General features: G+C 39.9%; 1 protein-coding gene across 7 annotated transcripts in view; it reads right to left on the reverse strand.

Annotated features, from left to right (window-relative positions):
- Window positions 1–1,765, reverse strand: part of FHIT (fragile histidine triad diadenosine triphosphatase) — a 1,368,446-nt gene extending 1,366,681 nt beyond the window's left edge. For all 7 annotated transcript variants that reach the window (XM_019728377.2, XM_074313199.1, XM_019728375.2 and 4 more), the window contains exon 1: window positions 1,631–1,765. The gene's annotated coding sequence lies outside the window, so the exon portion shown is untranslated. The remainder of the gene's footprint in view (window positions 1–1,630) is intronic.
- Between the last annotated feature and the right edge of the window lie 11,790 nt (window positions 1,766–13,555).

A 13,555-nucleotide genomic window follows, 5' to 3' on the forward strand; every position in this document is an offset into this window, starting at 1 on the left:
CTCATATAGCTTTTGAGACTATAATAATTTATAAACTATAATAACTGAAGTAGTTTATAATAATTTATAAACTATAATATCTAAAGTAATATATACTTATTTGTTATATACATTACATTTTATTACTAGGAGTCAGACCATAGATAAATCCCTTTCTCAATCTTTTTTCCTCATCTACAAATGGGAGATACAGGGTTATTAAAAGAGATAATGTGAACATGCTCTGTAAACTGTCAACTATTAGCTATGTTTGAAAGTACACGTAATCCCTAATACTTGGAAAAGCATATACAATAATCCCCTATCCAGTACTTGGAACAACACATACAATCAATGACAACAACAAAAGACATCTTTTCTAAACATATCTCTCTAGTCCCAGCTCACAGCAGATTGACGCAAAGGCTTGCAGCCAAGAACACAAGGGCCACAAGAAAGTTGTATTTCCGAATCAAGGGGCTGCTCCACAGAACCGCTTACAGTGAGACTTCATCTCCCAGGAGACACCTCGCCGCGCAAAATTGCACGCTGGGAGGTGGAGTACCAGCCCTCCCGGAAACAAGAAGCGGGACTCAAACTCCCAGAAGCCTCCGCTGTCCCGGCCGCGGGGCCATACGATGCAGCTAGAAAGGGCGAGTTCAGGTATACCCGTCGTAACAGGTGCGAGTCAGGGCCGCTCTCTGCAGTCCTGGACTCAACCCAGGTCACAGCCTTTCAGAAACAACTGTTTCTGAACAGTTGGGTGTATTTCCTGCTGCTCCCAGCACATTTCTGAGAGATCCAGAATAATAAAGCAGTAAGTTTGCAAGTGGCAGACTTGCACAAGCAAGACCTGTTTTAGATTTCGGCTCCAGGCAGCTTGCTTGGGCACTTGGGCAAGGAGCTTTAAGCTCTTTTTTCCCCACATAAATACTGTGAGTGGCTGGTCCAAGGTCCCACAGCAGAGGCGGACTTTGATCGTAGAGAGGACGCTGCAAATCCAAATCCAGTTTCACTTACCTGCCTCCTTCCCCTCCAGCTCCCCCTCCCCCGCCGCCCCCTTGGATATACTTTTAAAATCCTCGCTTATTTTCATATGAGAATATTAAGCCATAAAATAAGTGGAAAGAGGTCCAGCAGAGTACTGATGAGTGCTCCCACCGTAGCGAATTCGACACTTGTTCGTGTTTTTAAAACATTGTGTCCTGCTTGGGTTCCAGTCCTGCGCACGTGTTCAACCCCACCCTCCCTTTGGGGAACCCAGCTGGGTGTTTAACACTGATCTCTTGGGGCAGAGACTCCTGCTACTTGCCTATGAAACTGACAAACCATCCAAAAACGGCCAGTGTCAATTGCACCGGGAGCAGAGGCGGTCTTGGAACCGCTGGCGTGGCCCCATGCCTCAGTTTACCCACTTACAAAACGCAGCGAAAGAGGGGCGGGTTAGGGTTTGGGCCGGTGCTCAAGAACTGGCCCTGAAAAGGTTCGGGAGATGGGGGATGAGGGTCCTCCTGACAGACCCCCACCTCCCAACGTGCTGCGCGGGCCCATTCCCTGTCCCACTGGGCCGACAGGGTAATGACCAGACACGCATGGAACCCAGACCCGCGCCCCGAAACACTATTCGACTTGTGTTTGCCCCCACCCCTACCTTTCAGATCTTGGCAGCTGGGAAATGAAAGGCAGAGGGAGGGAGCGCGGGGCGGAAGCAGCGCCTGGGCGGGGTGGTTGCCTGAGGGACCCGCGAGCAGAGGGCTAAAAGTATCTCGACTGGACTGACCGGAGCGGGGACTACAATTCCCAGACAGGCCCGCGGCCTGAGCGGGACTCAATTGGTCGCTCGTCTGGGGACAGGCGCGGGGACCAATAGACGCAGAAGACGTGCCTACATTGGGCCAATCAGAAGCCATAGTGACAATAACCTTGTTCAGGGGCGGGAAAAACTGTCCCTCTCAGGAGAGCTGAGGTGAGAGCCCTCCTGGAAAGGGATTTTTGTCATAAATCACACAATCTTTGTTTTTTACAAATTGAAAAAATAACGTAATTCTTAAGGGTCGTTGCATTTTCCTTTCATGCTTTCCTCCCAAACCAAACCTTCCTTTCTTTATGTTTCTCTCATAGAGCCCTTACTTGATTCAGGTTATGACTACACCGGGCCTTCCCTTGCATTCTAACTAAAATTACACCACAGGCTCTCTGCCCTTCCATTCTCCCTTTTTTGTGCTATTTTTCTCCTTAGTGTTGTCGGTACAAAGCATTGTCTATAATTTATCTTTTTTTTTTTTTATATCTTCTTGCTTAGTAGAATGAGAGATCTGTGCAGATGCATGGTTTTGTTCTGGTCACTGCAATATTTCTAGCACCTAGAAGTATACAGAGGGTGCCAAAAAAAGTATACATATTTTAAGAAAGGAAAACTGTAGTAAAATTATGATACTCAATATATACCGATAACAAAAGATGAATTCAAGTCACGTTTGACTTCTGCAATTACAACAGGTGCTCAAAGTGGTAACCATCAGTGTCCAGACACTTCTTATTACAGTGAACTACTGCTTGAGCAACATTGCACTTGTATACATTTTTTTGGCAACCCCGGTATATGTTATATAATACAATATATATACATATTCTACTATATATTATGTGTAGTATATATAGTAGACACTCAGTAAATATATTTTGAATAATTGAATTAATTATTTTCTCTTCAGTGCAGATCAATTAAATCCATCTCTGAACACCCTGAGGCCCTTGTACTTGCTCCCTTTTTAAATTCAAAACTGCTCTCTCAATATCGTCTGCACCAGATGCCATGTGCGTGATGGAGAAATCATTGAAACAGACCCAATTCCTAACCTCAAGATGCTCTTGGTCAAGTGGAGTATGAGAGGTAAACTTAACTTTGCAGTAGATGAATTGAAAATTGCAGAGCAGCTAAATTATTTTCACAAAATCATAACAGTTCACAAGCAGGGACTAGAATCCTGGCCTTCAGACTCTTGCTACTATACCACGCTGCTTCCTACCATGACCTCTCTTCTTCATGAATGCCTCCTTCCTTTGTCTTCCCTCCCCTCTCAATTCTAGTACCAGGGAAAAAGAGGTATTTGCCAGTCATATTTTACATTTAAAGAGAGAAACAAAGGGCATTTATGCTTTGACAAACACTGAGAGATATGTCCCTAGTTTCCCTGGCACCATTTCTTTCTTTCTCTCTTTCTTTTTAATTCTCACTTTTTTCTTTGGTTTGCTTTATTACATGCAAGTGATTACACTAAGTCCTAGGTCTCTCATCATTTCTGATGTATGAACATCGTGGAGTGTAGTGAGGTGTCTTGCAAAACGTCCTGGTGTGAAATGCTGATGTCCTAGGAAGCTTGACTCTCAGAGAATGTGACAGTGAATTATGGTCAGTTTACAGGTCACACAGACACCATGGACACATGGAACATAACAGAATTGTGAATAAGTAGGCAAAATTGAAAACAATTACAGATAAAACAGCAGGAATGTGATCAATATATGTACAGACTAATTTTGTGCATAGGAACTAAAACCCTTGTTCAGGCTTCCAACCTTAATCTTCTGTCATTTTCAGGTTGTTTCTTAAAATACAACAGTTCTTTCACTTTTATGAACACACACTCAGCTCAGCATTTCAAGCTGATCAGCATAAGCGTTTTCAACACGTCGGCAGCCAGCAGCCAACATGTGTCAGACTAAATGCAAAAGTAATCACTAAGCCATATGAAACTGGAAAGCTCAACAACTAGACTCTCCTCCTGAGAAAGTATCAGCCTATAGTCATTACATCTTCTACTTAGCAACCAAAAGGCAAATGTCATGAACAAGCTCAGAATTTAAACAGTGGTATGTAATAATTGTTAAACCATGGTCGAAAACCCTAGTATGATCATGTAGGTATGACTTCAGCTGTGGATGATGCCATCTGCTGGGATGAAGATCAGCTATGACCTTCAGCAATACATACCTTCAAAAAGACCATCAAGACAAGCACTTGCCTTGGACTCAGGACACCCAAGGGCCAAGACTCTGGGGAGAAAAGTATCTGATCTGCAATGTGATTAATAATCACCTAAAGATGGTATCTCAGTTTGAGTTCTACTAGAAGTATATCCTGAGATAGGTATTCAAGTGTAAGTAGTTTATTTGAGAGGTAGTTGCAGGAAACACCAGTAGGAGAATAGGAAAGTAAAATAGGGACGGGAAGACAAAAGAGGTGCCCTATCAAGCATGTTACTACAAGGGGAACCTTAGGAAATTATATGGAACACATGCCTTAGACAAAGTTATCTCACCAAAGGGACAAAAGAACTGGGTATTCTAAACACCAACTCCCATCAGTCAATGACTGGGGGCTGCTTTCAGAGGCTGTTAAGTCCCTGGCTCTCCAGACATGGTGGATGAGAGGGCAGAGCTGCCTCAGTGGCCAGAATAAGCCAGCCATTGGAAGTCAGGCTAGTGTGCACTGAACTGGTAAGGGAATGGAGGATACTGGCGTGACACCAATAATATCTGCTGCAGGCTTTGGTTCACTACATGCCTATGTCACTGAGACTAGGAGAATAAGACTAATTCAAAAATTAAATAAATACATACAAAAAACTAAGCAGCCTTCCACCTTATATGCCTAATTGTGTGAACAATTAGGATAGACAGTATTTTCTAAATCCTCACTAAGACTCATAAAACAAACAAACTACAGCAACGAAAGCCTCTTGTACACTGGGAAATCTGAACTCTTTGGGGACTTAAGAAGAGGCTTCAGTGGAACTGGGGTTTGGGAGAGAGAGGAGCAAGGAGACCAAGAAAAGGGGAAAAGAATTTAAAAAATATTCCTGGAGACAAAATGTTGTTCATTTCATGATATTGAAGTAAAGGGCTTGGGGTTTTTTAGAAATTAATATAAAGTGCACAGACTGTGGTCTTTACACCTAGAAGAGAGTTTTGTGACAGACCTCTGTGGATTGTGCCATTATGGCACTTCTTCATAGCAAATAGCTTTCCTTGAAATTACAGTCACCGTTTATTTGTCTTTCTATCAACTGTCTTCCAAATAAAATGTAAGTTCTATGAAGGCAAGAACTTTGTTTTTGTCTTCTTCAGTAGTAGGCACTCAATAAATAAATACGTAGTCAGTAAATAACTATGTTATGGCCACAGAACGCAAACAGGGTAAGTACTAGAAGGGCCTGACATTTGTACCACTGATTACATTCAGTCAAGCCATATGTAAAGAGACAAAAGTAACCCAGCAATCACCTCCCATGATCGAAAAGCTTGGGACCATCCTGGTGTGTGGAATGCCTGACAATCACATATTCTTCTGCTTTAGTCACACACTCCCAACGGCATCCTCTTCAAGCACACAGGACCTACGTTACCATGGAAGCAGAATTTCACAACTGGAAAGACCTTAGAGGTCAAAGAGTCCAACTCTCTGCATAATTCATCTCAGTTACATATTAAAGGGCATAATCCAGACTTTCAGACAATCTTGGGGGTATTTAATTGGAAAAAAAAACACATCTAATATGAAAATACTGTATTAAAGAAAAATGATGCCTTGTTTGGAATACAAGGTATAAAAAGTTTGGGAAACTCACTGTACCCAAATGCTTCAGTCTCCTTCACAAATTTCTCAGCCCATAATCATTCATCTTTTTGGCTGCTGTTGGAGAAATTTAGAAAAATTTCTAAATTTTTCCCCTATCTTTTTTTATTCACTCATTTATTCCATGTTGTTCTGTGTTAAATGTAGTCCTTTGTTCATCAGATATTTAGAGATCAGTCTGTTCCCTATAGTTACTGAACATATGCATGCTGTCTCCTTTTAACTCTGCCTCATAAATAATCACACTTAATCCCTCTTACTGCCATCTTTTGCAATCATCTTCCAGTTACCTAGAACATAAGGTGCATAAAACTAAGCTCAGTGTCCAAGCTGTGATCTCACTAGGGTGGCTCAGAGATAAGCTATGATTTTTCATCACTCTCTTTCAAGAAATTATGCCTCTAAATTCATTGCCCAGGTTTCACTGCAGCTTTAAAGACATTTCTTCATTCTAGAGGAAAAACTTACTAAAAGCATTTCCTAAAAATTTTAAAGTATATTTCTTTAGTAGATGACTTAGTGCAGAATGGGGTATACCTTCCAATCAGCTCATATATTTGAGTCCCTGGTATTGTATTGTCATGGAGACCACAAACAAGTAAAAAGATGAAAAAATCAACATGATGCCACACAAGTCGATGCCAGAATGCGTCGATTCTCATACCTAAGTGGAGGAGAAAGGGAGTTCTAGGTAGAGGCAATAGAACATGGCAAGTGTCAGAGCTCAGATAAGAGAGATTCATCAGTCTACAACCTTAAGTGAAGTAGGGTAGTGGTGAAAGAGGCTAGAAGTGGCCCAAGGGCCAGATCAGGAGTGCTTCATAGGCATGCTTCTTAGTTTGCTTTAAGAGCATTTGAGAGCCTTGTAACTATTAAATAAATTGCTTAACTTTGAGGCACAAGGAAAAATGCATTCTGCAAATATTTATTGACCCCCAATTGTGTCAGGCATTATTCTGAGTGCTAGGGATGCAGAAGTAAATAAGTCATAAAAAGATTCCTACCCTCATGGAACTTTTAGTAGAGAAGATAGACCACACACTAATATACACATGTATAATGTATCGTAAGTGTTGAGAGATGGTATGAAAAAGAAAGCCAAGTGAGGGGCTAGAAAATGATGAGTGGTCGTCCTTTGGATAGGGTGGTCAGGAAGGCCTCTTTGAGATCCCAGTGAAGTGAGGGGACTACCCATGAGGAAATCTGTGGAAGAATGTTCCAGACAGAGGGAACAGTAAGTGCAAAGGCCTGAAGATAGGAACAAGCTCAGCATGGTGCAAGAAAAGCAGGAGGCCCCTGTGGCTGGAGAAGAGTGAGAGGCAAAGTCATAGGAGATGAGGACGAAGGTAACCAGAGGCCAGATAGTGTAGTTCCGCAGTAAGGTCTTAAGGGAAAATGTTCCATAAATGTACTTGCCATACAGTCTATATAGTACGATCTATTCGTGAAAACATAAAAGGATTGTGTTATACACATAATTATTGAGGTCCATAATCACTCATTCAAAACTTCAGGGACAGATGTGTTTTGGAAATTAATAATATTTTGGTTTTTAGAAAAGCAATATATGACTGTACCATCTACTGCATAGTCCTAGAGGGGTCTTCGGACATCACTCTGCAATCAAACATTAATATTTCTACAACAAAACATATATGGGATAAACAAACACTACACATAGCCCCAAGTCAGGTCAGCCTTTTGTTTTCAGAACATTTTGGATTTCAGAATTGCAGATAGGGGACTGTGGACCCGCATTTGCACTTGTGTGGAAAACGCGGATCATTACTAGTGATTGTGAACAATGGTTGGAGGAATGAGACAGGATGGGTGGCAGGAGTAGCTTTTATTCTACTTTATACTGTTCTGAACTTCTGGACATTGTTTTATCATATGTTAGTTATGTCATTGAAATAACACTAATTTAAATTTTAAAAATAAAATGTGGCTGCTAATGTTTTTATCTCTGTAGTCTTTGAGTATTCAACAGAATCGATGGTATAAAGTGAAATATTTTAAACAAAAAAAGTAATAAAAAGCATTTTGAATATGCATTACAAAATTGCTTCTAAATTTAAGAGTTTTAGTCATGACATGCAGCTTTTACTGTGTCTGCTGTTTGCAGATTGTCACCTTTTAAATATATTTGTGGACTAGAAAGAGTCATAGATAGTATCAGGATGATTTTGTGAGAAGTAGAAAAATTCATTTGTAAAACTCAGTGTAAAATGTATTTTTTCAATTAATGGGAAATTATATTTCCTAATGTTCTAAGAAGTTTCTTCTGTTTCCTCACAGAATATAGTCCACTTTCTGGACTTGAGATTGTTTCTGTTTTTTGTTTGCTTGGGTTTGGTTTTTAAAGTAAATCTGTAGGCCATTTGTCTGTTTTGATAACAGGATGTCATGCTCATGACAAATAATTGTCTGAAAGAGATTTATAATGTACAAGTCCATAAAATATTTAGACATTTTAAAATTGCAATTTGCAATCTCCCTATTTCCTACCAGTCTCTCCCAACCAAATTCAGAGAGAAGTATTTAACAGCCACTGTGTTTCATGGTGAATGTTATTGGCTGTGTGGTTGAAAACTGTAATTAGCCATGCCTCACTGATTCATACATGAATCGTTTTGAGGTTTATTATTCCACTGGAGTGTTAATGAACATGAATACCAAATACTCTGAGAGATTCTCTTTTTATCTTGGTAAAGTACATATTTTAAGGGGAAAAATTATTTAAAATAATTAATGAAAAAATACATTGTGTATATAACTAGGTCCTTGAGTTTTTCAATAGTAAATAAGACTATAATTTATTGGGACCTCTTCTTTATGAAACACACAGTGACTTGATACATATTAATTAATAAACCCTCAGGACCCCTACAAGGTAAATGTTAATAAAACCCAAGAGTCCTACCTTTTATGACATTTGCTCCAATTTCCAGATAAGAAACCAGCTAACTAAGATGATTCTACATCTTTGAAAACTGAATGGGCGTAAAACCAACATTCAGAGTTCACGTGGCATCTATGAGTAGCATTGTCTTATGAACCTAGTTGAAAATAAAAGTAATTTAGGGAAAATGATATTTCATCACTGCCTTAATCTAGCAGGGATTTTCTTCATGAGAAAATTAAACCAAACACAAACTGGAAATATGACTTAACTGGGCCTGCCTCTGTATTTAGGGTCACCAAAGCATACAGTAAGTGAAAATCAGATTGCTTTAGAATCCAAGAACAAACTCTGCTTTTGACCTTTAGAAAGCTCATGATGTATATGCCACAAAACAAACAAAATAATTTCTAAGTAAATTCGTTGAGTGCACCTGACCTTTGAAACAGAGCAGATGATGTTAATCAGATTTGTACAACTTTAATCTAGCTCAGCCTCCATCTCTCCATGTAGTTTTTAAATATCATAAAGAAGAGTCTCACAACAGGGAATCTTTCAAATCAGAATAGATTTAAAAATGGAACAGAATGCATGACCTTGCTTCAAACAATGAAGTGTAACTTGGACACATAAGCAAGTGAGCATTATGACTATAAACCAACATACTGTGCTCCTGAGGAAAAGTGACTTTATAAAAATATTAACCTAAGCACATTGTAGGCAGCTTCTCAGCATTATAATAAAATATGGTTTGAGTGCTGACACTGTGTAAGGTAAGTTTGGGGTAACTGAGTTGAAAACAGGCTTCATATTATAAAAAGGTGCTCCATCTGACCATTACATCTGTTTTTCTCAGCCATATCATTTCTGCACTTCAACTATTTGAGCCATGGTCTTTCTAGAATAGCCTGTTAAATAACTTGGTAGATGCCTTCCTGTCTTTCCAGGATCACCTCCTTGGTAACCAACCCTGATCCCACTTCAGAATAATTCTACTCAATCCAAGAGGCTCTGATGAGGCTAACCACATTTATTCTTGCCCAAAGTGTGTGTGTGTGTGTGTGTGTGTGGTCGTTTCACAGGAAACAAGCTTGACCAGAGCACTCCAAGCTACTTGGTCACATGATTGGTTCAGGGCTGGGCACCTGACCCAAGCCAAGCCAATCTCCTTAAGGTATTTTGTCAGAGAGACCAAGAAAGAGGGTCCCTCTTTTTCTACAATCACGAGCTATAATGAGGATCTAAGTGTGGGGCTGCTGGCCACATTGCCCACTTAGGAATGAAGTCAGTCAGGGGCAAGCAGAGCTAAGAGATGAACAGAGGGATAGGACCCAAAGGTGCTGCACCCCAGATTCCAATTTTGTCTGAAGCTACCCTTTATATTTGCCAATTAATTGAGCCTTTTCTTATTTAAGTTGGTTTGAATTAGGTTTTTGTTACTAGCAGCCAAAAGAGTCCTTTGCATTATGACTAATTCATAAAGTTTAGCTGACAGATAAACTCTTAAACTACCCAGAATAGAAAAGTGAAATGAAAGGGGTAATACTCTCCCATTCAGTTGTAACTTGGGAATTCTCAAAATCTGGAGCCACACCAGCCTCTGCTCTACCAGCCCCCAAACTGTGCTTGAGTCACCTGAGGACCTGGAGGTGTTTGGCGTGAAAAGAGAAGACAGAATGTGCTTGTTGGGCTCAACCATGTGAAGGTCTATTTCATGAAAAAGGGGATGGATTTATTCTGCCGATTTAAAATGCAGTTTCAAAAGTGCTTGTCACTGAGACATTTTCTATATAACATGAGGAATAACTTTTCTAACCATGAAAGCCATGCGAGCTGACATAATGTGACCATCTAGCAATGCCACTTCCTCTGCTGAGTGGGAGGTTGGACCAAGTGACATCTAAGATCCCATCCAACTCTATGATTCCTTGATTCAGTCAAAGTTTGGTCATGATGATGATATTTGTAATTCATCATAAACACCTCAACCTTTCAGCAAGTCACAAATCAATCATATAAAAGGAGTCACAGAGGCAGAGATGTGTCAGAAAAAATTTCCTAGACGGGATGATACTTGCACAGCTTTAAGTACAAATAAGACTTGGTTTATATCCCACATAATATGTTAAACAATGCTGCATTCAACTCTGATTCTTTAAGAAACTCTTTGTCCTTATAATAGTTTCTTTAAAAGTATGTAAATGCATATATGATGGCAATATATTAAAGAGTACTATAAATAAATTGTAAAATCCCCATGTCTTGAGTGCTTTTATATGCACATAGATAGATAATAAGCATTAACACAGCAATGTATACCATACACTCCCAGCCAATGAATGTGAGTCCCTATTATTGCACTCTACCATTCAACTGAGTTGACAGTGTATGCTTTTGCTTCTCTTTCTGCTATTATTTTGAGTACTGATAATTTATTTTGTGTGTTCAAAAGCATTTTTGACACTCAATGTTGAACAATGCATAACAAACAGAGTGAAAGCACCATGCAAGACATGAAAATTCACATTTTACAGAAGTTCAGGGTGCCTTCAAGAAATGTTTGAGAGCAAAGAATCAGGCAAAGGGGGACTGAAAGATATCCTTTGGCATTTATGAAGGACAGCGTAAACACCACTGCAACCAGGGAGAATTAGCAAAAATTGTATGGAAGCTACTTAAAATTATTGCCAGAGGTGTATAGTAATCTAGGGGTTTTAAGGAGATCAGAAGTGTAGTTGCCATGTGAGTGGCTGGAACACGTGTGCCTGGAAACAACGATGGGAAGACCCAGTATAGTGCCGGCCACATCAGCATTCCCATTTTCAGGAATGGAATACCTCATTCATTTCCTGCCCTCTCTCTAAGATAGACTTTTCAGTGCTGTGAAGCAAGCTGGGAAAGGCATTCAAGACAGAACAGCATGTGATAAGGAAAAGAAAATTGTACACCTGAAACCAATGCAACTTTACTAACAATTGTCACCCCAATACACTTTAATTTAAAAAAAAAAATAGGAAAGGAAAAGAAGTGTAAAACAAGACATTTTAGAAAACTATAAATGGTTTTAATGTTACCGGAGAGAAGAATATGGGAGACAGGTTAAAAATGAGACTCAAAAGCCATATTATAAAAGGGCTGGTAAACCATTCTCTAGAGCTAGGGCTTGACCTGTTATGCAATGGGGAGCAAATGACGGGCTTAGCAGGCAAGTGATATGATCAAGTTGGAATTTTAGAGAAAAATCTCTCAGCAACACTGTAGAGGCTTGATTGTAGCAGGATATGTCTCCAGGAAGGAGGTGAGCGAGGAGGTCACTGTTAACAATTAGACAAAATTGTTCATCTGTCGAATTACTAAGTTAAAATAATAATAATAATACTCTGGTGGTATAATAAATGGGTAAATATCCAAAAAGCTATTTGCAATATGTAAATTAAGTAAGAACTTTTAAATGGTTAATGCAAAAGAAGTTCATGCCCTTTGAGCCAATCATTCTATGTTTAAGATTTACAGTAAGATAATAGAGATGCAGACAAAAGTGTATGTTCAGTGATACTTCTTTCCACAGCCTTAGTTCTGAAAAATTAGAAACCATTTTAATGTTCAACAAAAAAGCAATGGATAAATAATTGAAATGCGTCACTATGATTTAAAATGTTTCTAAAAATGTTTAGTGACATGGAAAATTACCAAGGGATAATGTTAAATGAAAAAGCAGGACACAAAATTAAATATATATTGTATAGGCCCAGTTTTTAGAAAGGTATATTCATCTAAAAGCTAGGAAATACACAGAAATGTAATTGCTGCTTATCCCCAGGTGGTGGAATTGTTGGTGATTTTCATATTCATCTTTCTGTCTTTTTGTATTTTTGACTTACTATCATGAACATGTATTACTCTTACAAAGAGGTGTTAGGTTGAAGCATTTGAAATTGCCTGCTATGGACTGAATTGTGTCCCCTCAAACTTCGTATGTTGAAGTTCTAACCCCCAATGTGATGGTGTTTGGGGATGTGCACACCAAGAAGAGGTCACGTGAGCACGAGATGGTGGCCATCTACAGGTCAGCAAGCGTCTCACCAGACCGTATCATTCTACCACCCTGATCATGCGCTTCTAGCCTCCCGACCTGTGAGAAAAATAAATCTCTGTTGTTTAAGCCACCCAGTCTGTGGCATGTTGTTAGGGCAACCCAAGCTGACTGATAAATTGCTGAAATTGACTCAAAAAATTACAATTTCATACATTCAACCTACTTAAAAGAAAAATAAAACAAAACAAGAGACAGTCATGGAAAATGCCTTTGCAATAAATGCTGAGGGCCAGATCTAAAGCAATAACAAGATGAGAAGATCAAAGATGCAAAGGATATCAAGATGGTAGAGTCTGTAACTTGGAGACTGACAAGATTGACAGGATAGTATTAGTGAATAAGAAAGAGCATCTAGAAAATTAATCCAGTTTTTGCACTGAGGAACTGGGTGATAACAGTGGTAGTATTCGCGACAAGGAATGTTCAGAAAAACCTGTGTGGTAGCTAACGGCTCCATTGGCCCCCGATCATCCCAGCCTCCTCATATTCACGCCCTGGAGTGCTTCCCTCCTCCTGTGCAGGTTGGTCACTATCCCACATCTTGGATAACACCGCAGAAGCAGAAGTGGTGGTACACCACTTCAGAGGTGAGTACTGACTCTGGCAGAAGGCAACTGCCGGGTTGTGAGGGCACCTCAGCCTGCGGAGAAGTCCACATGTTGAGGACGGGAGGCATGCAGCCAACAGCCGATGAGAAGCTGATGTCTGACAACCACGTGAGAGAGGTTGGAAGCAAACGCTCCAGCCTCCAGGGAACCCTTCAGTTGACTGCAGCCTCGCTGACACCTACTCTAACCTAATGAGACACCTTAGCCCAGCTACCCTGATCAGTGGTGCCCGGATTGCTGCCCTCCGAAAACGGTGAAATAATCAACATTTGTTGTAAAAGCTGCTAAACGTTGAAGCAATTTGTTGCACAGCAACAAATAAATAATAGGTT

This window comes from Rhinolophus sinicus, linkage group LG10 (genome assembly GCF_036562045.2).
Source record: "Rhinolophus sinicus isolate RSC01 linkage group LG10, ASM3656204v1, whole genome shotgun sequence".
Classification (NCBI taxonomy): domain Eukaryota; kingdom Metazoa; phylum Chordata; class Mammalia; order Chiroptera; family Rhinolophidae; genus Rhinolophus; species Rhinolophus sinicus.